Here is a 27,358-nt window from a genome sequence, read left to right on the forward strand (position 1 = left end):
CATCATGTTATTACTATAGTGTGCATGTGACTTCATCACTAACAGAGTATAAGAAATCATAAAGCAAACATACCATCTATTTCATATAGAAAAGGTCACAGCTGAGCATTGATCAAATTACTCCCTAGAGATTTACCAATGATAACTTTGTCTCTAATGCTTTAATATGAAAAATGAAAGAGGCTTCTCTATCTCTCCTCTGTCTTTGCAATTTATGCTTTGCAACTGCAGTCTCATTCTTAACAGTATCTGTTTCACTTGGAAAGCTGTCCATTACAGTCCTCCTAAGGGTGTGTAAGTGAAGCTCCCACTATCAAAACCCTCTGCTAAAGGGAATTCTTTTCCTTTGCAATATGTTCAACCTTTGCCTTTCAGAATACGCTCAATTCCCCTCACAGAACAATTTTTTTAGAACTGCATTTTGTGTTAAATTTAATACTGTTTATGTTTAACATTGATGTATCTAGTACAATGCCACAAATGGCGGCATCTGAAGATAGAGCCCCTGGTTAAGTACAGTTATGCCTGGAAACCATCACTCTTAATGATGTTCCAACATTTGCAAGTCATATTAAGGCTTTATTTGGGAGGTGCATTCACACACGCATGTTGGTTTATGGGTTTGGGACAGGTTGCTATCTGCCTCCCAGTTTCAGGCCTCTCCTTCTTCATGTGATAGGTCTAGATACCACCTGTGTACCTGGAAACTTGCAATTATATTTGTGGTTTTTGGCTGCTTTATAAGGGGACAGGCCTTGAGAATGTTCTGGCCAATGGCATGAAAATGAAAATGGTGTACCCACTTTCAGATGTGTTCTTAAGTGGGAGTCGGGGAGGGGAGGTGCTGTCCTGCTTTATTTTAAGTCTTTTATTCTCCCTTTCTCTTCTTTGGAAATTTGGTTTTATATTATTAATATGAATTCACTTTTTTGACATTTCTTAATCTAGTCTTAAGCATGAGGTTCTATTTTATGCATGCACATCTTCTCAGTTCATGCAACAAAGTATTAATTTATATAGGACTAAGAATTTGCTATTTATCTGAGATGGCTGAGACACTGCCTGCCTTATTAGCAAAGAAATGAGAATGATCTTGAGTGATCCCTCTCCTTCACCTAACTTTCTAAAAACCCTGAGTCCTCATGCCATCAAATAGAAGAGAATGGTAAAGTAGATTATGGGTTTCCCCACCCAGGTGCACATGTGGCTGGGGTTGAACCAGGCCCCTGCGGTTCTGATGGCTCTTGCCTTGCAACTTTTTTTTTTTTTTTTTTTTTTTTTTTTTTTTTTTTAATACAGGGATGCCCTCTCTCACCACTCCTATTCAACATAGTGTTGGAAGTTCTGGCCAGGGCAATCAGTCAGCAGAAGGAAATAAAGGGTATTCAATTAGGAAAAGAGGAAGTCAAATTGTCCCTGTTTGCAGATGACATGTTTGTATATCTAGAAAACCCCATCGTCTCAGCCCAAAATCTCCTTAAGCTGATAGGCGACTTCAGCAAAGTCTCAGGATACAAAATCAATGTGCAAAAATCACAAGCATTCTTATGCACCAATAACAGACAAACAGCCAAATCATGAGTGAACTCCCATTCACAATTGCTTCAAAGAGAATAAAATACCTAGGAATCCAACTTCCAAGGGACATGAAGGACCTCTTCAAGGAGAACTACAAACCATGGCTCAATGAAATAAAAGAGGATACAAACAAATGGAAGAACATTTCATGCTCGTGGGTAGGAAGAATCAATATCGTGAAAATGGCCATACTGCCCAAGGTAATTTATAGATTCAATGCTTTGCAACTTTTGCTGTGATTCCTGGATGAGTAAAATCCTGATTCCTCAGGGAAGTCTCCTTTAGGACAACCTCTTCTGAAGTGGATTTGAAAATCAGACCTCTTGGTCCTTCACTGCCCTGGTTCAATGACCCTCCTCGATCTTTCAGGGGACCAAGCCACTGAGGTTGACTGAGTCATTGCTGGTCCCAGGGATTTGTTTCTTGCAGACCTAGAAGCATAATCCTCTTCCCTCCTCTTTGAGCAGCACTAGACGTCTAGAAGTTAACATCTCCTTTGAATCCTCAAACCACTAAGAGCTTATTACCCTCTTCCTCTAAAAATCCCTCTAGCTTGCTCACCACCCTGTGAGAGCATATTCTTACAAGCTATGTGGAGCCTACATTTCTGAGGGAGAAATTCTGCAGTGACTTACCTTCTAAGAGCAATTTATTTGGTGCTTCCAAAGTGCGCAAATGTGTGCGTGGAGTGGTTGAGCAGGAGTTATTGAGCTATTCTCAGAGTTTCCATGGTGGTTGTATTAGGCAGGGTTTTCCAGGGAAACAGAATCAATAGTATGGATATATAAAAATAAATATGGTATTTATAGAGATAAATAATAATAATCTCTACAAATCAATATAAATGTAAAATAAATTAAATATCTTTATTAATAAATATAAACATAATGTATTAATTCTAATATAAATATAAACTATAAATATAAAAATAGCATATTTATTTTCTATTTATATTTTATATATAAGTATAAAATATTATATATTCACTAATACTATATATTAGACAATGGTACCAGGAAAACCCAATAAGCTGCCTCAAAACAAATGTCTCAGCTTCTTTAGACATTGCCGGGGAAAGCACAATGTATATATAAAATATTAATGTTATATATTTAAAATACAAGCATAAAATAATATACAATAACTACTTTATAGTGATATTATATTTTAAAATATATGATGAGATATATATTTATTTTACTTGCACATACCTTTTAAAGACTCAGAGTTTTACAGAAAACTGTTATCCTGAATAAATATCTGGAGGAATGAAGGAGATATTTTGTTTGTTGATTTGTGTGTTTGCTTATTGTGTTGTTTATCTTTGTTATAAGAAACAGGAATTTCCCACACATTTGATCTTATTGCCATGATTTTTCACAGTATTTTATGTTATTATTGTGTTCTGTAGTATTATTGGTATCTTGAGTTGAACCCCAGCTGATAATGATGCTGCTTTGCCTCCATTCACCTTTTCCACCTAATTGTACTTTCTGCAGGAATTTCTTTCTTTCTTTTTTCTTTTTTTTTTTTTTTTGAGATGGGAGTCTTGCTCTGTCACCAGGCTGGAGTGCAATGGTGCAACCTCAGCTCACTGCAACCTTCGCCTCCCAGGTTCAAGCAATTCGTCTGCCTCAGCCTCCCAAGTAGCTGGGACTACAGGAGCATGCCACCACGCGCAGCTCATTTTTATATTTTTGATAGAGATGGGGTTTCATCATGTTGGTCAGGATGATCTTGATCTCTTGACCTCATGATCCGCCCGTGTTGGCCTCCCAAAGTACTGGGATTACAGCCATGCATCACCGCACCCGGCCTACCCCAGGAATTTCTAAATAAGCAGAGACATTTGTTTTGAGGCAGCTTATTGAGTTTTCCTGGTGCTGTTGTCTTACATATAATATCACCTGCAATTTATTTATAAGAACATCTTATGACAACTTCCCGTTCTTATTTTTGACGTTTTGTAATGTATATTTTCTAATGTAATTGGCAAATTGTAATTTTGATGAAAATTTATTTTCTGAGCACTGTAATATTTTACTTTTGTTTTGCTTATGACAGATTTATTAAGCTTTAGTTAAAAAAATTCCCTCAAGAAATTATGATGTCCTAGAGGTAAAGTTAATTACTTTAATATCCAAACTCTAACTGGAGCTTGATGTGGAGTGTCGGGGTGGAGTTTATAAAACAAGAACAACTTCAGTTTTACTCAAAGGAATGGAGAACGTTTTCCAAAGGAAACAAGAACTGCATAATAAAGCCATTATTTTATGCCCCAGGAATAGCAACATTTTCACACACACACAAAAAGCATGGACTTCGTTTTCATGTAATTATCTAAAAAATTTAAGATCATTATTATGGGTTAAATTGTGGTTCCACAAAAGATGTTAGTATCGTAACCCCCAGTACCTCTGATGGGATCTTATTTGGAACTAGGTTTTTTGCTCATAATCAGATAATATGAGGTCACTAGAGTGGCCCTAATCCAATAGAACCCACGTCCTTATAAAAGGAGAAATTTAGACACGCAGAAAGAATGCCATGAGGAGATCAAGGCAGAGATTTAAGTGATGTGTCTTCAAGCCATGAACACCAAAGATGCCCAGTGACCCCCAGAAGTCAGGAGAGAGACACGGAAGAGATTTTCCTTCAGGACCTCGGAAGGAACCAGCCCTGCAGACGCCCGGACCTTGAACTTCTGGCCTCCAGAACTATGAGACAATAAATTTCTGTTGTTTAAGCCACCAATTTGTTGCACCCTGTCATGGCAGCCCTATAAACTAATACAATAATAATATATTTGTTCTCTACATTTGAATTATGAAAGTTCCTTCACTATCTGCTGCTGTCTCTTAGTAACTAAATCTTTGATCAAATGTGGGCACTTCACAATATAGTTGTTTTCTGTACAAGATATCTGCATCCTCTTTAATTAATAAATATTGTGCATATATACCTCCTACTTTTCAAAGATTTCACCACTTTTCAAGTGGATGAAGGCTGAAGATAAATTAATGTGATGAAAAGAAAATAACAAGCATGTTATTTATACTTTTAAAATCTATTAGATATTGGAGTTTCAAAATTAGTATTATTTTAGTAGCCAAGGTGTTAAGCTTTGGTAGAATAATAAAGAAAATATTATATTTCCATATGCCCTTAGGTATATTTCACATAGTATATTTTATATAGTTATGTTTTACAAGTTTATTATAGGTACAGTATTTTAAAGCAATTCAAACGCAAGATGCAAACATATTCTCCTGATAACTGCAAATTATAATTTTATTATAACTTTGCATTACTGTATATGGTTATTAAATATTAAATGATCAATTAAAGAATAAGTTAAATACAAATCAAGATATAAGCCAGGAAATCTATTCTGAAGAATTAATTTATCAATGAATAGTGCACCTATGCATTTTGAAATGCATAGAAATTAGCTAATTAGCTATTCCCTAACCACTTGCATTAACATGAGTTCGATGATTAACAAACCACTTTGTGTCAGTGCTTTTAGCCTGTACTATTTTAGTCTTCCAAATACATTTGCTAAGTCTAAAACTAAAGTATATTACTAAAGTAACATTAGAGAAGAAAAGGGTTTAAATATCCTTTTTCTAATATTTTAAAAATATTTAATCAAACTGGCTCAATATCTCTATGTACTGCCAACTCTTAACTGCATATAACTGTCAAGAAAGATAAGATTACATATCAGATATTGTTGTACTTCTGCCCTGCCTGGTGGTGAGATCTTATCAGGGTGAAGTTCTTCAATCTCTCTCTCTCTTTTCCTCTCTTCTTACTGTAAGAGGGAAATGCATTACAAGGTCTTTAGGCCATAAGCAATGTTTTATCAAAAAATTAAAATATAAAAAAGGAGAAAAATCGTTTCTAGGGATTCTTTTTTTCAGGTTCATCAAACATCATATCTTTTCTTTAAAACCAAACCAAAGTAGCCTGAATAATGCATGCTTAAAGACTTTGAGAAGATAGTTTTGTGGTTTTTCAAGGTTGCTGTATATCAAGGATACCCAGTTGAAAGCTCAGCTTTCAGCATAAGCATATTACATCTCATTGTGGACTAAGCAGAATCAGGTGGTACCCCCATCGCACACCTTCACATTATGAAAGTACATCTGCCAATTTATTTTAAATAACTCATTCATTCTGGATCCTTTAGAAGGGTGAGAAGACTTGAAATCAGAGTCACATCAAAGTGTTTGCTGAAGAAACACAATGGTACAATCTTTTAGTTTAAATTTTTTATTTTATCAATAGAATCCAGTATCACGAAGAAGTCTAGAGATGTGGATTTTAAGTATACAAATCCATGCTTCTAAACGCATCCATTTCTTAATTTACAGGAATCAACTTTTTTGGTTTATTGTGGTGGGGGCTGGGGTACAGTATGATGCTGAAAAAAAATCAAGAAGTAGCTTTTATGTCAGGTTAAAAAGCTTGGAGTTAATCATATGAATCCTGAAAAACCATTAAAATGATTTAAGTGGAGGAAGCACTGATCAGATTTGGGTGTCAAATCCTTCTGGTGGCATCATAAAGGATGGATTTAATTTGGGTAAAAGAATGAGGCAGGATACCCTGAATAAAATGATTAAGAAGTTCCAAAATTATACCTACATATTATAGTATTAATAATATATCACCCTGGATTCAGACATGTTCAAGTTTCACATGTTGCATTTTAAAACTTTCTTTATTCCTACTTTCTGAAGGTGTTCCTCCTTCTCTACTCCTGTTGATCTCATACATTTTGTGGAATGTCGTAACTAAAAAAAAAAAATCAATTGTGTCCTAGGTTTCTCCCTCTACTCCACGTCTTGCTTCCAATAAAATTCAGATATCTCGTCCATTCCCTCTCTTCAGTCCATATGCATTCCTATTCTTATACTATCATTCTGTTCTTCTTGGTCTATTGTAATCAAGTCCAAATGTGTAAACCTGTTCCAATCACCTCCAGCTGCTTCAGCTGCTTTCCTTCCTGACATTGTTGCTAAGAATCCACTTTTCTCTCCATTAACTCACATTTAATTATCTCGTTTCCCTGCATGAAAACTTTGAGACTGTCCTATAAGGTCCATTCTCCATCTGTCAACAGCATCCTTTCCAGTGGATGCAGTGATTGTGCACTCTGTCTAATTAAATCACACCTCGGCCACTCCCTGAGCATATTGTGATGCTTCTCATGTCACCATGCCTTCAACACACATTTTCTTGTAGTTGGCTTACACATTCCTTCCTCTTCGACCTTGTAAAATGATCCTACACAAGGAAACTCAAAAGTCATCTTCTATTTAAACTTTTCATGTTTTTTTTCTAGTATGTGGTCCACAGAATAATGGACTCATCATAGTGTCCAATACTTTCCCCTAAACACATAAAAATGCCAAGTTACGACAAAGGAGAATTAAGATTGCAGATAAAATTAAGGTTGCTAATTAGTTGACCTTGAGATGAGAAGGTTATCCCTGATTATCCCAGGGCAGCCAACCTAATGACAAGTGCCCTTATAGGTGGAAAAGGAAGGCAGAAGGGGAGTCACAGACAGCACAGCATGAATAAGTCTTGGCCAGATGTTGCTGGCTTTGAAGATGGAGCAAGGAGGCCATGAAGGGAACCATACGGAGGAACCTTTGAAGCTGGAAGTGGCAGAAATTGATTCAAGCCCCCAAAGGCTCCAGAAGGTGCTGACACCTTTTTGTTTTGTTTTGATTTACCCCAGTGATACACATTTCTGACCTCCAGAAATGTAAGATAAATTTGTATGTGTTTTTTAAAACACTAAGTTTGTGGCAATTCCTTATAAAAAGAATAGGGGACTACTACCCTGTCAAATTAACATCTGTCCCTCTAAGGTGAGAAAGGCATACAGAAATGATAGTACATGCCTGTTACTTTTCTAGATGCTTTCACTTGTCCCTCATTTCATCTTTGCAACCCAACTAAGTAGATACTATTATCACTTTAAAGATAAGAATATTATTGCTTAGAAAGCTTTGGTCATTTGTCAACCTTAAGAAAGTTAGGTGATAAAGCCAGTGATGGGGAGAATGGGTACCAATCTAAGTCGGTCTGATGCCAAATATAACACGATTTCCTGTTGTGTTATTCCAGGTTTTTTATTTAAATTCTCTTATGCACTGATTACAATGACTGGGGCTGAGATAAGTTTACTGACCTGCTTGAGATCACACAGCTGGTTGCTCAGAATCCAAACACCATGGCTTTCCCACCATCTCTATTGCCAGCGTGCAGGACCAGTCTCTGAAAACCTGACTTGATATCTATGGCACAGCTGCCTCATTTTGGCAGAACTACATAGGGAAACAGGGAGTGCAGATCTGTTTTACATCATCTTGATGGAAAATGGTTGAAAGAGACACCATTGGCATGAATTCCTCATTTCTCCATCATGAAGCAATCCTGGACTTTGAATTATTTTAAAGGCAGGCAGACTCATTTAATGGTTGCCCAAGTTTATTCTCCTAGCTGTGAAACATTTTAGTGCAGCTGCTAAAATATTTGGGGAATATGCAATTGTGTGTCCTTCCTTTGGGCATAATGTATTACAGATGCATCAGAAGGTCTTGTCTGTTTTCTCTAGCAATTATTTTTCCATTCTCACTTCCACCTGCATTTTGAAAGCAGGCAGGCGACTATAATAATAAAATATTATGTGTATTTTAAAAAGGACACAAAGGTGGGATAATTATCTCTCCTACCCCTGTTTTTCTACCAATAACATTCTTCTACTCAACCTTCTCAATACTGTCAGTCAGTGGATTATTCTTTAGAAACACAAACATTGATAAATCACTACTATTAAATTGGAAACATTTGTGTTAGTTCTGACTACTAAAGAGATATAATAGGTATTATTAGTATTATTAAAAGGAACGGGTGAGTAGAGCTTTTAGAACTTTCTTGTGTTTGGGAACACCTAGTCTTAGAGAAATCGTTTCATTTCCAAGAATGAGAGAGAGGCATGTGGAGAGGAAATTCCATAATCGTTACTGAGTTAAAAGTGCTAAAAAAATGCTACAATGGAAAAATGGAAGCTTAAAACATGTAATTGCACCAGGAATATGCTCTCTGTATCCCAATTTCAGTATGTTACCCTTAGGAGTTTACTGGAAATTTTCCTACACACTGAATAGACAGGTAGGTAAAATCAGAATTGATGGACAATGGCTTCATAAGGCAGCCATGTGCATGATGTAATATGAATTTGAAATTTTGACTACTGCCTGGAAGATAATGTTTGTGATGAATTCTCAAGATGAGAGAAAATAAAACTGTGCAAATAGGAGCTGAGTGGTCTGGTTTATCAACTAAATCCAGTTCAGATTGATATTGAGCCCTGATGGAGAGATGATCACCCTCAATGTCTGATGAAAATGTTTACTTGAGATTATTTATGGAACTCTGAGACAAACAGTGTTATTTAAAGGAATAGATAACACAGGGATTCACAGAATTATGGAGAAGATCATTCTTCTCATTTCCATGCAAAGCACAGCACCACTGGGACCCTCCAAGGTTAAAAATTGTTTTTGGGCCGGGCGCGGTGGCTCACGTCTGTAATCCCAGCACTTTGGGAGGCTGAGGCGGGGGGATCACGAGGTCAGGGAATGGAGACCATCCTGGCTAACATGGTGAAACCCCGTCTCTACTAAAAATACAAAAAATTAGCCTGGGGTGGTGGCGGGCGCCTGTAGTCCCAGCTACTCTGGAGGTTGAGGCAGGAGAATGGCGTGAACCCAGGAGGCAGAGGTTGCAGTGAGCCGAGATCGGGCCACTGCACTCCAGCCTGGGTGACAGAGCAAGACTCCGTCTCAAAAAAAAAAAAAAAAAAAAAAAAAAAAAAGCTCCCTCAGTTAGGATCATGTCAAGCTCATAAAGGACTCCAAGAGCCCCGACCATCGTGGGCCTCAGCAGTTGCTCTTTAACCTGAAAAGGCTGAAATGGGGAGCAGAACATGAGAGGAAGAGCAAAGAGTGGAAGGAGTGGCTGTGGCTGAGCCAGGCATTTGGGATCATAAAGAAGAAATTTCTTGGTTACAACTGAAGGGTTGAACTCAGCTTTATAGTAAAAAGCCCAGTTGAACCAAACTAGCCCTTAGAGAATTCAGTCTGGGAATGCTACGAAAATACTGTAAAACTATATTCAGATTTTATAGTAATTCACATAGATTTACTTTTTCTACAGATTATCGGTATTCCATTTCTAAATAACACAGAATAAAGAAAAATTAAAAATACCCCATTAATACATTAGAATTTGTTGTGACTTATTTGTATCTCCATTAATAAAACACATGGAAAAGTCTACAGGCATTGACTTTAAATGGGAGTGATTTATCAGTTGCCACAAAATTTATGCAGAGGAATTAACCATTGTGGTGATCAACCTGCAATGAGTGTTTGCAGTGTAACAGAACATGACTACATTTGTTATATGTGTTAAGCCTTCTAATCCTCTTTAAGATATATACTGTTACTCTCCCCAAGTTTTCATATGAAGAAAATGAGACAAGAATAACTAAAGTAACTTGTACATAACCCAATAGCCAGTAAGTCACTAAGCTGGGCTTTTAAACATACCAACCTAGCTCCACACAGTTACTTATTTTACTTTATTTTCCCACTTCTAAATATTTTTAGCTGATGATAAAAAAATAAAATCCACAAAATGGACAAGAGTAGTCATTGACTTTTTATGAATATGCATATGTATGCTATAACTAAAAGTTATATTAAGCTCTGATAATCCCTTTTTAACTTTTTAATTAAAAATGCAGATATTTAAAAGAAGTGACAAAAGTCGGAGAAAACCTATGTAGTGTTCAGCCAACTTCAATAACTATCAAATCGTGGCCAATCCCTACCCACCTCCCACCCCCATATTTTTCTGAAGAAATTCCCAGACATTTGATTGTATTTGAAGATGTAGTTAATGGGAAGTTTCTACAGACATCCAGGTGTGAGATATCTGGAAGTAAGAATAAAGTTTGGCAGACACTGTTAAAAAACAAAAGAGAGAGGCAAAGGCTTCCAACAGGATTTGGAAGGCTTGCAGATCAGAGGGCGTATGGCGAAGCCAAAAATGACTGTGGCCAAGTGGGTCTAGCGGAGACTCTGTGGGTAGAAGCAACTTGAACTATGTAAAGTTAAGTCATTCAGTGATGAAAACAGAGGTGTTAACGTTTTTCTAAAAGATGAAAAAGCGACCATTCCTCAAATCAATTTGTGTGTAGATGATCATTAGGCCTCATTTCTCATAAACCACATCTCTTAGCAAGACTGGTTTTCCCACTGGGGATCTTCAGATTAGCAGACAGCACCATGAGGTGAATGTGCAGAACTATAACTGAATTTCAGCGACTGGAACCCTCTAATGGCTAAGAGCATAATGCCATAGTTGCACACCCTGCATGCAGTGGTAGAAATAAGGTGATAATCATTCTCCCTAAAATTCTCTTTCTGACACGTAGAACTAAAAGAACTTTAGTGTAATGGAAGGTTTACTTTTACTATTTCTGACACAAATTTGAGTGTTATACAACAGGAAGGGTTTGACACCGTACTTTACAATGACAAAGGGAAGTGAGTGGTGAGATCTGCCTGAATGTGATATTCCCCTTGGACTTTACCATCCCGATATCATCAGAAGCTGCCACATGGTGTGAGTTGCGAAATGGAGATTAAGGTAGAGCAAACATATTTTCACCGCAGGTTAAGAACATAGAGTTCTGGGAATAGAGACCACATATGAACTAAGCCTTGGAAATCTATTGATCTATTTGGGCACCCATAGTTTCCAGCTTCCTGAGTGTTATGGGTGAAAAACAACTGTGTTATTTAGCTATATTCCAACAGATTGAATAACTAATAGGTATACATTTTAGAAGCTGGGTTTGAAGTATGGACATCGTGTTTAAAGCTAGAATATACTTTAAAAAGTAATGAAAATATAACTGTTTTCCACATAAAATAGATAGTGAAAACAGAAAAGAAAATTTAATTTGAAATGCTAAGCATTTAAACTATGAATTATAAAGAGGGCTAAAGAGTAAAGTGATGAGGATATTAAAGCACGCTAATACAATATAGATATTTATAATGGCAACATAATATGAATCATCACTATGGTATTTTGACAGATTTTCATGTCAAACCAGTTCCAAAATACAATCACCACTTTAAATTCAATGCTTCTTTTGAATAGAGAAAGGAAGAAGACCAATGAGTGGGGAACAAATAGACAGATTGGATTTTAACTAAGGAAAGTGTTTCTGGGAAATGTTTTACAAAATGGTGCATCATTATATCCAAATGCTAACACTTCATTTTTTTTCAAGAAAAGGAAGCAAAATAAAATAACTTAAAATTTAAAATTATGAACAGATTAGATTTACCAGAATGCAGTTTGTGATTAATTACTGATGATGAGGATGACAATGACAACAAGGAGAATTTGGATAATCGAGACAGTGGTGTCCATGGTGGTGGAAGCAATCTGAATTGAGGATTGTACAATTTAACACTTTTAGAAATAAATGTGTTGTATTGTAACTACTTTATTATTATTATTATTATTATTATTTTGAGACTGAGTCTTACTCTGTCATCCAGGCTGGAGTCCAGTGGCACTATCTTGACTCACTGCAACCTCCGCCTCCCGGAATCAAGCAATTCTGCTGCCTCAGCCTCCCAAGTAACTGGGATTACAGGAACCTACCACCTCACTCGGCTAATTTTTTTTAAAATATATTTTTAATAGAGGTGGGGTTTCACCATGTTGGCCAGGCTGGTCTTGAACTCCTGACCTCAGGTGATCCACACACGTTGGCCTCCCAAAGTGCTGAGATTATAGGCATGAGCCACTGCACCCAGCCTATTATAACTACTTTTAAACTCCAGATCTTGTGATTTATTTATTCATTACTAAACTTAATTACATAATTAATAAGCATTAATGAATTAAATTTATTTTATTGGTTTAAAAATTAAGGCAATGGTGTCATATGATTGCTTGTATCTAATATTATTAACCTTCTTGAAGAAAATCTTATATTGGCAAAATGAGCACTATACAAATATGGCATAGTGAGAATAGATCATCTTGTACTGTTAACTGAAGAATACGTTCTTTATCCATGCTAAGTCTACTAGTGAAAGGTCTTGGAAATGTAGGCAACACATTGGTTTGTTTCTGGTTGTTATCTCACATGGCCTATATAATCTTTGGGAATTTCCCTGATGCAAAATGCAGTAGTTTATTTTGAAAGCTACTGCTGGGGCTGAGATAAATGAGTTTTCATATAAATACTAAAAGAGCTCTGAAACTTTTATGTTAACAAGAGGAAACTTATCAATAGCTATGTGCATCTACTCCCAAAGCCTAAAGAAGCTGTTATTAATTGAAGACATGATAGTGTGTTAGAATAAATGATTCTGGTAACAAAAAATAGTTCTAATTTGAAAATACATCATTGTGTAATAAAGCACATTCACATCATGATGTAAATTTATCTTAATCTTCTAAAACACATCCAATATTTAGTTTACAGGTAACAAAAGAAAAGGAAAAGGAATATTTGGTTTGCTGATCATCTCATTATAGTTGTTCCGTTGTGTGTGCTTTGCTGGTTTCCATGTGAAAATAGTCTAGAATTTGTGCATGACTGAAGACTTTTCAGCAGCAGAAATTTCATGCCATAGATATTTTTTATCAAAACTGTTTTATACTTCTTGTTCATATTACAAATAGATGACAAGCAGCTGAGACCATATTTACCCACTCCAAGGAGCAATAATTTGCAATCAAGCTGTCTCTAAACTTGCTCTTTCTTAGGTTTATAAATAGTATGTTCTGTGAAATTATTAGAAGTAAATAATAAAGAAACAAATTTAATTCATTGTGATGGCATCTTCTAAAACATAAGTAATATTGATTTGGGATTTGTGAAGATATTAAGCAGTAATGAAACTTGAATTCTCCATACTGGGCAGTCTTTTGATTAGCAGAAAAATATGGTCATGACTTTAGAGTTTCTCCCCAAAGCTCTTAATCGTATCATTTCCACCCTTCATTGTCTCTTATTCTTTAACACTTATACTTAAGGAAAAAAAAAGGGAAGAAGACTTCCAACACAGATGAAATAAAAGTGTGTTCAAGTTTCAATAGAACAAAGTTCTTCTGGGACTGAATTTAGTATAAAGCAGATTCACCTCAAAGTCAATTCAAAAAATGGTATTATTGAAAGCACCAGAAAGGCATAATTATAGCATTGTCCTGTGGTCTGGACCCTGAGGCCAATTTCAGAGGGAGACTTCATTGAAATATGAAATCAGATGTAAAATGCACCTTTTCAAGGGCAATTTCATTAATCTTATTGGCACAGAAAAGTTGTTTTTTTTTTCAGCTATTATACTGACTTAATCCAATTAGCAAAAGTGACCTTTCTTATTACAATGAAGATTTCTAATATGAATACTTTATTAAATCAAAGGATAAATGAAGACTATAAGTCCATATCTATTTTGTATATCAAATATGAAAGATAATATGACTATGGTTTAATAAAATATGTTTTAATATTTAAAAATATTTCTCTTTGATTCTAACATTGCTGGAAGATTAATTAGTTTTATGAGAGGCTGAGTGATGACTGTGTCATTAAGCTATTCCTGTAATCATCATAAGGCTGTGTTGGGCCTTCTCTGTGAGGAATGCTGTATTTTAGTCTGGATATGATCTTAGCATATCCCCAGTTCCCTAAAGGAGAGCTGCAGAATTCTATGGCTAATCCCAATCCAGAAAAATATTATGTCACATCACACAGTAATGAACATTATCCAGGAAAAAATTATTAAAATGGGGTGTTTTTCATTACTTCAAACAGAAGATTGTAACTTTGCAAGCAAGTCAGTGTATCCGATTTCTCACACCTCTTTACCTTTGACCTCCTGCGTGTGTGTGTGTGTGTGTGTGTGTGTGTGTGTGTGTGTGTGTGTACTGCATCTATACTTTGTCACTGCATGGTTTTCTAAACAATTGCTTTGTAGTATCTAAGAGCACTTAGCAGTTTGGCCTTTTTGTGGCATTTCAGTCTTGCATTGATTATATTTGATTTCCAATGCTGTAGATCAAGGGATAAGTGGGCACAAGAAATCACATATATTGAAGTCCTCACAACATTATTATAACCCTCTGTTTTAAATTAGGAAAGGCACCTTCTTAGAATTGGTGTCTACATTGTCACATCTTCCTTTGCGGTGCCCACTCTTTCTTCAAATTACAATGGCCTGGCCCATGACCAATCCTGCTCAGACACTGTGCAAAGGTGAGGCGTCTTTCTGCTTATGCCTCTGCTGGCTCCACTTGTTGCAGAAGCACTGGAGCACCTGGAGCATGGGACAGAGGGTACTGTGTGGGCAGAGGAGCCCAAGGCATCCCCATCTTCTTCCTGGACAGACCCCTTACCTCACTGTTTGATGAAGCAAGAGGAAGCAGCTCTGCTTCCCTACTTCATGTCTAAATGATTTACTGTGTTCAAAGAGCTCTCAGGACATTCACAAAAGAGAAGTGGTTCTCCTTATTTATTTTCACTAAGAGCAAGATAAAACTGCTCCCTAGGTATTAGGTTCATATTGCTTCTACATGATTTCATGCATGGGCTCCCAAACTATAAATTTAACTCATAGAGATACTAAAACATGGAAACAATAAATAGAAAGCTCTTGGTGAATCAATATCAATATCACGTTTTAATTTCTCCTATGTGATTCAACACTTGAGGACCCTTTTCATATGGGGTCCATTGCGATACTTTTCCTATAGTAGTCACATAAACACACACTGTTGATGTGTTATGCATGATTTATACAACAAACATATTCATTATGAAACTTCATAATTCCTCAGAAGTAGCAGTGTTGGAACTCTACATGCAACCTCTCAAAGCAGTGTTTTTGTGGTTGTTGTTTTGCTTTGTTAACGTTTTTTTTTTTTTCTTCAGGAATGGGCAGATCTTTTTTTGTGTATTATGTATGTAAGCACCTTATTTAATAGTGGCTTGCATTTATGGCCCACATTACCAAGAAATATCCATCTTTAAAAGTAGAATCCCATTTGGCCCTGTTATCTAGTCACCTGTGAGAGTAAGGCAGTAACTGAGCGTGACAGAGGATTCACAGAGTCATGCCTGCTGTCATGATGGGTAACCTGGGGACATCCGTGCATCAAGGGAAATGTTTCATTATATTAGCCAGACTGTTTAAATTGTTATTTTCCTTTCTTTCTCCCTTGTTCTTTCACTTGCCTTCCATCTTATTCCCATTGTAGCCTGCTCTCTTTATCTAAGAGCATTGAATCAATTTGAGTGTTTATGTAATGTAATGTAATGCCACCATTCATATATTTGCACATCAAACATGATTCCTCTTTACTGGGCAGTCTCTATCTATTAGGTGATAAATCATAAAAGGCTTCCAAATCACTAGGTATAGATGGTGGTTGGATAAACAATTTTCAAACATTATTTCAAACATAATACTCCAATGTATAAGATATACATAGACCCATTTTCCAGATGAGCAATCAGAGAATACAAGAAATCTTCCAAAATCTGTAAGTGTTAGAGCTAATATACAGATTTAGTTTGGCAGAAAGAAATATGTCTTTGTTTTGTCTCGTTTTGCTTTTTACAATTAATAATAGTTTTTTTTTAAAAGGAAAGCTAATCGTAACTTACTGACAAATTGTTAATTCAAAAGTAATAATGATGGACTAAAAGATACTTTTTATTTTTTTTGAGATGGAGTCTTGTTCTGTTGCCCAGGCCGGAGTGTAGCGGTGCAGTCTCTGCTCACTGCAATCTCTGCCTCCTGGGTTCAAGCAATTCTCCTGCCGCAGCCTCCCAAGTAGCCAGGATTACAGATACCTGCCACCACGCCCAGTTAATTTTTTGTATTTTTAGTAGAGATGGGGCTTCACCATGTTGGCCAGGCTGATCTCGAACTCCTGACCTCGTGACCTGCTGGCCTCAGCTTCCCAAAGAACTAGGATTACAGGTGTGAGCCACCACGCCTGGCATAAAAATACATTTAATAAGCTCTGACTATATCCAGGCATATTTTAGATAATATACAGTTAGAAAATAAGCATATATCTACCTTCATATAATTTAAATTTTCCTAGTGGGAGACAAATAAAACACGTAAGTAAAAACATAATATGTTAGATAGTATAAGTGCTAGGACAAAATAAATAAAGAAGGGGGGGTGGGTTCTAAGAGTTGGTGTGTGTGTGTAAGTCAAAGAAAAGAAGAAATATGCTATTTCAATAACACCTGTTATTGAGTTGATAAGACAATGAACCTTTGTTCATGCAAAGAGGCGAGAAAGGAGCCACCTTTGATTGAGTGCAGGCTGTGTGTTTGTAGAACAGTATAAAGAGACAATGGGTGGGAAATTGTGCTCAATTTCAAGAGTGGAAGGAGATGCAATCATAAAGCTATGAAAGGTCATTGTGATGACTTTTATGCTGAATAAGCTGGGAAGCTACTAGAAGGTTATGAGCGAGGAGTGACACAGTCTTCTTATTTTGAAATAATAACTCTGGGTGCATTGTTGAGAATTGACTATTGGGAACTAAGGGGGAAATCAGGGAAAAGAAGTAGGATGCTATTTCAATAACACCTGGCAGGAATGATGGTTTCCTGGACTAAAGCAAGGTTGAAGGACCAATGAAACAGAGAAGCCATTAAAGAACTATGGGGGCAAATATTGGAAAGATTGTCTACGTGGATTTTAAAGTCATCCAAATTTATAGTAAGAACAATAAAAAAGAATGAGACAATGACCCAGGTAATAAAATATTGAAGGGATAGAGGAAAGCAAGCCAAAGACTTGGATAATTGTGACAAGATAGCAAGTAGTAAAGACTTTGAGAGCCATGAGCTCATGTTGGGAGCTCCTAGGGAAAATGGAGGTCTCTACCCTTTCCCTCCTTCACTTTTTTGGCTCTGTGACAGGATTTCCTAGACACCCCCTGCTTGTACTTCTCTATTATCTTTTCCCAGGAAACTTTTTGTCCAGATGGCCAGTTGTTATAATCTGATATTCTCTTCACCTGAACTTTATTTTCCATTCATTTTTCTTTCTATTTGGAGACATTTCTACTTCATATCCTCTCTATTTCCTGCAATTTCACTTTCTCTGGTTTCTATTAAAGGGATATGTGTCTCTCCCCAAAATGTCTTCTTTCGGTGTTTGCTTTTTCTGAGCTTCTTTCTCCCCCATATATTATATTTATTTCCATTGTGATCAACATGCTTTTTTTCCCTCTGCACAAGCTGTGCTTCCTGCAAAAAGACCTGCCCTTTGTTTCTTAATTATCTTTTCAGGTAATAACAAGTTAAAGTATGCAAGTGAGGAATAAATTGCTACTGCTGCTATATTAAAAAGGAGATATGTAATTTAGGTTTCTTTGGCTATTTTCCCCAAGACCCTGTCCTTCTTCATTGTCTCAAATAGCACTACTTATATTACAAATCCAGTCAAATCTCAATCAAGTTCATTCCAGGTAGCCTGAATAATCTTACTTTTTTTTTCATGCTTTCCTCTACCTTGACTTTTTCCATTACTCTTAGAAAAGATGTATCATAAACACTTATATTTTCATTTAAAATAAAAATTATAAATTTGAGTCAACTATGGTAATTTGCATTATGGTAAATATAAAATGAATTTTGTTTTATGAGGATAGTACATCACAGAAAATGAAAGGTAACCAAACAATTCTTTTTTCTAGCTTGTTTTGTAATTCGGGGCAAATATCTTCATATCTCTAGGACTCAGTGTCTGTATGTATCAAATGTGTTGGCAAAATGTGTCTCCTTTCCCCAGGCTTCCACATGGCACAGTGAGGACGGAGGGCTGCTGATCACCTCTTAACAGGAGAAGGTCAGGGCATGCTGGGTCCTGCTCACCACCTGTGTACTGGCTGTGCCTCAAAAGATGGGGAGCAGCTTAGCCAGCCACAGACAGCCTGGCATCCAGCATATCTCGTTTGCCAGCACCTTGATAGGAGCACCAGGTCCATACTTCATCTTCTTCCTGTGTCCAGGCAGAGATGGTGATCCCCATGCCTGAGTTTATTCCACTCCCTTCTTCCACTCTGCAAGTCTCATGCACCCTCCCAGGCAGGCCCTCCTCCTGGCCCATGGGGATTAGAGGTAGGACCTTGTGTAGAAAATTCAAGTTTTTTTTTTCTGCTGACTCTGCTCTTTCCACAGATAGGTTTGCAAGTTCTAGATTCAGGGTGCAAGTAGAAAGTGCCTATCTGGGGCCAGGCACAGTGGCTCACACCTGTAATCCCAGCACTTTGCGGTCAGGGGTTCGAGACCAGCTTGGCTAATATGGTGAAACCCTATCCCTACTAAAAATACAAAAATTAGCATTCTGTGGTGGCGGGTGCCTGTAATCCCAGCTACTTGGGAGGCTGAAGCAGGATCATCGCTTGAACGTGGGAGATGGAGGTTGCAGTGAGCCAAGACTGCACCATTTACTGGTTTTCTTGGTAACAGAGTCCTGATACTGAGGCAGAGTATTAGCTCCTCATCTGGCCACTGGGAAAGCTGATATTTTGGAAACAATTTAGTCTGCGATGCTTCAGTGTACAATAGGAGGCCAAAGGCCAAAGTAGATAGATCAATTCAAAGGGCACTGTATTATAGCACTTAGGTTATATCTCTGATTTATACCAAGGAGGGGCTTGGCCTGTGTGGCTTGGAAGCTTGCATTGTAGATCTAATCAAGAACTACTAGCTGTCCTGCCCAATTTTTGTTTCATTTCACTTTTTGTTTTTAAAATAAACTTTTTATTCTAGAACAGTTTTAAATTTATAGAAAACTTGTAAAGTTTGTACAGAGGGTTGCTATACACTCCCTGGTCCAGGTCCCTTAATAACATTTTTGTTGCTTTGATATAAATATTAAACCAACATTGATACTTTTTTATTGACTAACATTCATTTTTATGGATATTACATAACTTCCTTACTTGCTGTCTATCACAAAAAGGTATAACTTTTTATGTTCCAGGTATACCAGATTATTTTTATTCATCACATTTTAGGTGTACTTCAGATGTAAGAGCTTCTCAGATTTTCCTTCTGTTTTGGTGACCCTGACAATTTCAAGGAGTACAGGTTGGGTGTTTTGTAGAATGTCCTTCAGTTGGGATTTGTCAATTTTTTTTTCTCATGATTAGACTGAGTTTATGTGCTTTTGGGAGGAAGACCACAGAGGTAAAGTGTGATTCCCATCAAATCAAGGGTGCACACTATCAATACGTCATCGCTGTTGATGTTGACCTTGATCATCTCTCTGAGACAGTTTTGATCAGGTTTCTCCACTCTCAGATAACTCCTTTTTTCCTTTCTTTACACTATACTGGTTAAAAGGAAGTCACCATACGTAAGCCACGTTTAAGGAGTGGCCTCCACTTGCAAATCACACATTTTTTCCAAAATATCTTCCCCCAAATGTGTATTAACCTTTAAAAAAAAGAGAGAGTGAAAAACAAAAACTTATAGTGGAGAGACTGAGCAGGCATTACCTTTTCCTCTGAAAATGGGATCATTTACATGCTCCTAAATTTTAAGCTGTCCTTAAAGTTCTGACCCTTAGTCCATGGTAGCTAGCTGTTTTCTAAGATATTAAGAGACAGACAGGAAAATGTGTTAGGAACTGGAGGGACCTGGATTGGTCCTAGGCAATGCCACTCGGAATCTCCAAATATCAGGCAAATTATACCGTCTGTAAGAGCCTTGGCTTTTAGCAATCTTAAGCCTGAATTAGTAAGACTATTCTCAAAGGGGCTTCCTTGTCAGCATTAAATGAGATACTATAAGAGCTCTTATTTTCTTGAGTAATCTTGACAGCACTTATGGAGTGCTTGCTAGGTGCCATGGTGGTCAGCACTTTACATATATTTTGGTATTTAATTTTCACCACAACCCTCAGTGATAGATGCTATCCTTGGTACCCACATATACCAAACAAGGATAGTGAAGATCAGAGAACTTTATAACTTGCCCGAGGTTTGAGAACAGGACATTCAGGAAAACAGACAAATAAAACACCTTCAGATTTCATTCTTTGCACTTTGATTCCAGAGCTTGTGCTCTTAATTACATAAAAACATATAAGTGCTCAAAAAATGTTTGTGGTTTGAGGCAGTATAGATGAATCATTGAGAAAGGACTCTAAAGAGAGAAAGGTGGGTGTGCCTCCCAGCTCTGCACCTTGCTCGCTGTCTCCAGGCATAGATTCCTCATCTACAAAGCAGTATAAGAACGGATACCAAATTAACAGAGCTGCTGCAGGAATTAGATGAGTTAATACATGTATCAAGAACCACTTAGAACAGCCTAGTGTGTATAATGTAATCAACATATATCACTAATTACTTTTAGTGCTGGTTTTGCATTCTTTTACTTACGTATTCATTCATACTTCTCTTTTGTGATGACTCAATGAAATAAGTCCAATAACAATATGAATTTAATAATTACCTGAGGTATTCTTCAGTGTTTTGGCCACACATCTGTGACTCTCAGCCTTTTAGGTACATTCTGGGATTCCACTTTCTGACCAGCTTTGCAGGGACAGGAGGGAAGCATGATTAATTCTGGCCAATGAGCTGCTGGGAAGGCATTGAACTTTAACATTTAATTGTCAATAAAATATCATTTTTATTTTTTTTCTGCAGTCTGCTAAGCAACTTCTTAACTTGCCTGGTATCCTGAGTGACTACAATGAATAGGTCTTCCTGCCAATTTGCTCAAGAAACAGGGAGCTGATAGAGTTTGTAGTTTCTTTCAGCATCCTAAACAACTCTCTTGTCTGAACCATCACCTGACTGATTGAATTGTTAAACAGAGCCAAACCTAGCCTAACCTGAATGATACGTTTAACAAATGTATCATTTGTTACAACAAAAAAAATAATTCTCATCATAAGGAAGCAGTGCTAAAAGTTGCTTCAGCACAGATGAAAGCTACAATCTGTGCGTTGTGCTTTAAAAGACCACATTCATTTACATTGCAATTGCTCATTTGAAAAGCATAAATGTGTAGCAGTATGAGTTTGGGGACAAATATATAAACTAAGCTTTCACAGAGTTTTTACTGAATTTTAAGGAATACAAATTGTGCAAAGTAATGCAAGAATTCAGAGACTCAGGAAGCCAGCGTATGTAAACATAACTGAAAACATACCTGAACCCCAACAATCAGCCCTGGGCCTTTTGAAGTCAGAGTCTTGTAGTTGAATTTTTTTCTCTCTTCTTAGTATAAAGTCACTGACACTGGGAAGGCAAGACACACATTTCAAGCAACTTAAATGTTTTAGAATTTGTAGGTGTAAAACTCTATAAATAATGAAGCATATATTTATATTTTCAACTATAGCATATTGTTTAAACTTAGAGTATTGCTGTAATACAGAGAATCAACATATAACTTTTCTTTCACTACATACACACACACACACACACATACAAAAAGTGAATCCTTGGTTTTTATGATTTTAGATTAAAGTAGAACAATGTTTTTGTCCCATTACTTAATCATATCTTACTCCCAGTACAATTTGTTACTGGCTTAAGGACTTAATGAATATTTGTTTTTAATATAAGTTACTCTCCCCTCACTCTGAAAATGCTTCTATTACAAGGCTCTATATGCTGTAATAATAGGTCAGCTCAATAATACTTTTTAATGAATATGGTGAAATACTAACCTCTGTTAATTAAGGCTATGGACACAGCTGTAAGAAATTATATAGTAACACCTATGAGCTTCCTATCAGGTCAGTTACATAAAACAAAATGAAAGCTACTTTATCACAGGCAAATAAAAGCCATATAAAAACCATATACCAGTAGGGGATTAGAGGTTTGTAAATGAGGAGTCCAACTTCATTCAATGTAGGACATAAACCATATTTATTTTTTTGGTACATAATATGAGCCTTGGGAGTTCTTTCTGATTCTAATCCAAACCTTTCTTAGTATTACTTTCCAAAAATTTTACCTGAGCTATTCTTGAAGTTGCTAGTTCTATAAAAGGTAACAGCACCACACTTCCAGTCAGAAAGCTTCAATTCTATTTCTAGACCTACTCTTGATTAGTTGAATGTCCATAAGTTCATTAAACTCTCTTTAATGAACTAAATGAATCTCTTTAATGAACTAAATCCAGAGAAGGATTTAGTTTCCTTCTCTGTAAAATGAGAATTTTGGATCAGATAATTGCTCACAGCACATCAAACTCCAAGCTGTAAAACTTTGTTCCAGATTCTCCAATTTGATGTATAAGTGGCTTTATCTGAACTCTGATTGTTTTCTTTATCAGTCTTCTCTTTCCACCAGATATAGGTTTGATCCAGTGTCCTCTTAATTAGAGTTCTTGCATTAAAACGTGATTTCCAGAAGATATTTTGCCAAACACAACCGAGGAAGATGATCTTTTTATAAGCATACTTACAATGAACTGATCAGCTGCTCAGTAAAGACTGAGACTCTTTGACACATGCAATAGTGTCACCTCCCATCATAGACTTGAGCCAGCCATTCAGAAGGAGATGAACCGGGCCTGAATAATACAAACAAGGAAACCAAGATGTGACTACAACAGTTATTATCTTTGACATATACTTCCCCTAAGGAGAAGAAATCAGAAGTTAATATCAGAAACACACAGTAAATTATTTGTTATACGTTGCACGTATAACTAGTTGTTGTTATTTATGTCATAGAATGCATACAATTCTCAATTTATAGTTTGGTTTTAGTTAATCATTGTATTCTTCATTAGACTTGCACATTTATTATGCCCAATATCTCCTCTCCACTTCCTGCTACCCCAGAATTTAGTCCTTTAGCGCTTCTTGTTCAAACCACAATAAGTCTATTCTATTCTATTCAAATTTTTCTTCTTCCTAACTGTCCTCCATATTGTTGCATTTCATTTTCCAGAATAAAACATTAAACATTAGAAAAATATTTAGCAATCCCACTACTAGGTATCTACCCAAAGGAGAATAAGTCATTATATCAAAAAGACACCTAAACACGTCTGTTTATTGTAGCACAGTTTACAATTGCAAAATCATGGAACCAACCTAACTGCCCATCAACTGATGAGTTGGTAAAGGGAATGTGGTATATGCACAACATGGAATACTACTCAGCCGTGACAAAGAACAAAACAACATCTTTTGCAGCAATGTGGATGGAACTAGAGGCCATTATTCTAAGTGAAGTAATTCAGGGATGGAAAACCAAAGACTGTATGTTCTGATTTACAAGTAGGAGCTAAGCTATGGGTACGCAAATGCATTACAGAGTGGTATAGTGAACAGTGAACACTAGAGACTAAAATGTGGGGCAGGTGGGAGGAGGGTGAGGGATAAAAATTACACATTAGGTACAATTTACACTACTTGGGTGATGGGGGCACACTAAAATTTCAGACTTCACCACTAACAATTCATCCATGTAACCAAAACCATGGTACCCCTAAAGCTACTGACAATTTTTTAAAAGACAAAATATTCTCACCTAAAACCGATTAAAACTACTTGTAAAGTGGCTTCTGCACAGTTTTCCATCTCCATTTTCTTACTTCTCTCATCCCAACTTGTGGTTGTATAATACTGAATTACATGCATCCCCATTCATCCCATCAACATGCTTGGATGGGTGACTATCCGTGGGTATGGGTTTTAGTGAAGCAGTTCCCTCTGCTTGAAATGCGTCCCTTCCTGTGCACAGCTATCCCTCAAGGCTAAGCTATGAATATCATCCCTTCTTCTATGAAGTGTCTTCTGTTTATCTGAGTAATGTTTTTTTTTTTACTTTTTCCTTTATAACTAATGTTACAGCAAAACATATATCTAAACACTTTCTTTTTATGATACATATATGTTTATTATGCCTAACCTATGTCTCATATATATACATATGTATATATATATATGTATGTGTGTGTGTATATATATACACACATATATATATATATGTGTGTATATATATATTCTTTTGCATTCTCAGCACCCAGCAAAGCACTTGGCACATATCAGGGTCTCCACAATCTTGCATACATTTAATAAATATATTACCTTCAGGAACTCATAAATAGTTAATTCAGATTGAGAAGACATGAGGATGTAAATTACATTATTTTACATTATTTTGTTGGAGAGGTTGCATTAGAAAAGTGGCATCACACCGAGTGGTTTCTGAGCAGGCATTTATTTCTGGGATGCTCCAGGTTACATTTACTGTAGAAGAGCCACACTGAGCTCATTAAAAAGGATGCATATTGCGGTGCTGGGGCACTGAAAATGATACTCAAAATATGGTGCTTTGGTGCCCTGCATGCATTGAATTGAAGAAAACGGAAAGGCCTCAGAAATGAGCCTCAGAGCCAAGCTCCTTCTCTGACCTTCCCCTTTACAGACTCCCTTCTCTGTCTCTCCAATTCTTTCCTGTAGCATCAGGAGGGAGTCTCTCTGGAATTTGTCAGACTAAGGAAGCTTCTTTCCAAAACAAATTAGATTGTCTTATTATTCCATCCCTAGGAACTTCATCAAATAACCAGGACAGATTAACCATCAAAGATGGGATAAAAGTGGAGTCTCACCACACCCAGACAGACTGTTGATTCCTGAGAGGGCAACTCTGAGAGATTACCTGGGAGGTGTTATCTGGATTACTGGGTAATTATTCTCCTGTCATTCCCCTCTGCTTATGCACATTAAATAACTTTGGTGTGCCTTTTTCTCCTATTAATCTGCCTTTCATCAGTTCATTTTTAGTGAATCTTTAGTGGGCAGAAAGGAAGCTTTCTCTCTGCCACTATAGGAGTAATGATAACACATATGCAATTTGTACTAGAACGGGCCTGAAAGTTGTAATAAGAAATAACATAAAATTATGTTTGTATATTGTATTGGTCCATTCTTCTGCTGCTATAATGAAATACCTGAGGCTGGGTAATTTATGAAGAAAAGATTTTTAATTGGCTCCCAGTTCTGCAGGCTGTACATAAAGCAAATGCCAGCATCTGCTTGGCTTCTGGTGAGGGCCTCAGGAAGCTTTCAGTTATGGTGGAAGATGAAGGTACGATGGGAACACCACATGGGGGAAACGGGAGGAAGAGAGAGGGAGCAAGAAAGAGGGAGGGAAGGGGTAGATGCCACATTCTTTGAAACAACCACGTCTTACATGAACTCAGAGCAAGAACTCACTCATTACCATTAGCAGAGCACCAAGCCATTCATGACCAAAATACCTCCCACCAGGCCCCACCTCCAACATTGGGAATCACATTTCAACATGAGATTTGGAGAGAACAAACATCTAAACCATATCATTCCACACCTGGTCCCTGAGATCTCATGTCCTTCTCACATTGCAAAATACAATATTCCCTTCTTAGTAGTCCCCCAAAGTCTTACCTTGTTCTAGAAGTAACTCAAACTCTAAAGTCCAAAGTCTCATCTAAGACTCAAGGCTGTGTTTCTTCCACCTATGAGTCTGTAAAATCAAACAAGTTGTTTACTCCCAAGATACAATGGTGGTACAGGCATTGCGTAGATATTCCCATTCCAAAATGGAGACATAGGCCAAAATAAAAGGACAATAGGCCCCACAGGAGTCCAAAACCCAGCAGGGTAGACATTAAACCCTAAAGCTCCAAAATAATCCTTGGCTCCATGCCTTGCATCCTGGACACACTGGTGTGAGGAGTCGGCTCCCTAGACCTTGGGTAGCTCTGCCTCTGTGGCTTTGCATGGTGAAGTCCCCATGGTGGCTTTCACGGGTCGGAGTTGGGTGCCTGTGGCTTTTCCAGGGTTAGTGTTCAAGCTTCCAGTGGCTCTACCATTCTCAGGTCTGGAGAGTGGCTGCTCCCTTCCCATAATTCTGCCAGACAGTGCCCTGGTGGGAACTCTGTGTGGGAACTCTAACCCCACATTTCCCCTTATTATTGTCCTAGTGGAGGTACTCTGTGGGGGCTCTGCCCCTGCATGAGGCCTCTGCCTGGGCAACCAGGCATTCCAATACATCCTCTGAAATCTAGGAGAAAGCTGCCAAGACTCCTTTGCTTTTGCATTCTGTGTGCCTACAGGCTTAACACCATGTGGAAACTGCCAAGGCTTATGGGTTGCATTCTCCAAAGTGGCATCCTGAGCTTCACCTGGGACCCTTTGAGCCACAGCTGGAGCTGGTGCAGCCGAGATGCAGGGAGCAGTGTCCTGATGCTGAGCAGGCAGGAGTGACCTGGGCCTGGCCCCCAAATTATTCTTTTCCCCTAGGTCTGTGGGCCTGTGATGGTGTTATGGGAGCAGGACAAGGAAGTGCTGGGTAGAGAAGGTCAGGGTTCCTAGTGAGGGCTCCACCCTTGGGCCTGTGTCCATGGACCAAAGTGAGAACAGGCACTCCTGTTTTCATTCACAAATGTTGTATTTTCCAAGACCACTATGGCCCACCACACCCCCATCCTGTGCCCAGAAAATCCCAAGACTGTAGCGGGCACACACACAAGTGGCTGGACATCAAGAGGAGCAGAACACATGGACAGACACCAGCAAGCCATCAATGGTGGGAAGATGTGGAATTCAGCCGAGGGTGGTCAGAGGAGAGTCCAGCTGCTGGGTGGCCCGACTCC

General features: G+C 37.5%; 1 long non-coding RNA gene across 2 annotated transcripts in view; it reads left to right on the forward strand.

Moving 5' to 3' along the window:
- Window positions 1–25,370, forward strand: part of LOC129526279 (uncharacterized) — a 41,661-nt gene extending 16,291 nt beyond the window's left edge. For both annotated transcript variants that reach the window (XR_008670911.1, XR_010130698.1), the window contains exon 3: window positions 25,269–25,370. This is a non-coding gene — a long non-coding RNA (uncharacterized lncRNA). The remainder of the gene's footprint in view (window positions 1–25,268) is intronic.
- The last annotated feature ends 1,988 nt before the right edge of the window (window positions 25,371–27,358 follow it).

This window comes from Gorilla gorilla, chromosome 14 (genome assembly GCF_029281585.2).
Source record: "Gorilla gorilla gorilla isolate KB3781 chromosome 14, NHGRI_mGorGor1-v2.1_pri, whole genome shotgun sequence".
Classification (NCBI taxonomy): domain Eukaryota; kingdom Metazoa; phylum Chordata; class Mammalia; order Primates; family Hominidae; genus Gorilla; species Gorilla gorilla.